Genomic DNA, 1,247 nt, shown 5'->3' with positions numbered 1-1,247 from the left:
CTTGATACGAGTTCTGTTTACAGGTGAAGCCATAAAGCTCGCGTGGCTCACATTCCGTTTCCGAGACACTTCTAGTCCCCACTGCCTCGTCAGAGAAGACCTTACCCCCGAGGCAGCGCCACCTTAACTGAACCGCAGCACCTTAAGGCCTTGCATAAGAAGCGTGTCGATTGGTTCAATTACAGCCTTGAAGGACCTTAGAAGAAGAATGTGTGTCTCTTCCAGGGGATGATAATTGCAGTCTTCTCTTTCCATTATGTTAGGAATCCAACCTCCAGGAAAAACAAGGTCCGGGTCCAGAGGGATTCTTGTATGATTTTGGCCTAAGGACTCACTGGCTCTAACATTATTTCTACAATCTGTCTACAAATGACCTCTCTAGGGTCAACTCCTCCCCACAGACACTGCCCTCCCAGGCTCTCCCTAAGTCCTGCCATGGGGAGCCAGAAATTTGATAGCGTTCTAGTGGAATTTACCTCTGGTCCTGAAGAAATAGTTTGAGGACGAATCACAGAGTTTGCACCTACTGGAAGGAATCTTCCAGATCAGGTATCGCCTCAGGAGCCCAAAGTCCAGACAGAGAAAGAATCACCTTTTTGTTGAGTGAGAGGGGATGGGTGAAGGCGATGAGAATCCCAGAGTACAGAGTGCCCGCCTTAGAGCCACCATCGCCACCATGAGAGTACGTGAGGTTTGGGGCGGCTGGCGGTGGCTGGGGGTCACCGGTGTGACGAGTTGCTGTTCTTACACAGGGCTGGCCCGGGGGGCAGGGGGAAGGGGACTGAAGGGGTGACTCAGCAAGTTGGGGTGGAGGCAGGAAAAAAGACACAGAACGTCCTAGTCAGGCCGCATGGCTGTGGGAGAGCAGCTGGACCGTGGCTGGGAGCCATGGGGAGAGGGCCTGGGCCAAGGCCGACCTCGTAAATCTACCAAGTCTCTGCTGAGGGCCTGGAGAGCTTGTGCAGAGCTGCTCTGGGCAGCTGGACGGGGCCGGCAGGGCCAGAGGCCAGGTGTGGGTGGGCACGAATGCAGTTCTTCACAGACCATAAAAGTCCAGCTCAAGTGTCCTATTCTTCAACCAATGAGCGGCATCTTCCTGGCTGAGTTTGAGGGTGATAGGAAGAGGAGCAGGTCACAGTCTCCTTCCAGGAATGAAACTGGGAAAGCGGGCGTTGAGTGTGCATGGGGAGACCCTCCCTCACCCCTGATCCTGCCTGTGACAGCTCTACCCCCCCCCACCCCCCACC

Source organism: Myotis davidii, unplaced genomic scaffold (genome assembly GCF_000327345.1).
Source record: "Myotis davidii unplaced genomic scaffold, ASM32734v1 scaffold238, whole genome shotgun sequence".
NCBI lineage: Eukaryota > Metazoa > Chordata > Mammalia > Chiroptera > Vespertilionidae > Myotis > Myotis davidii.
The sequence above is the reverse complement of the archived record's forward strand: the minus strand, read 5'-3'. Positions refer to the sequence as shown.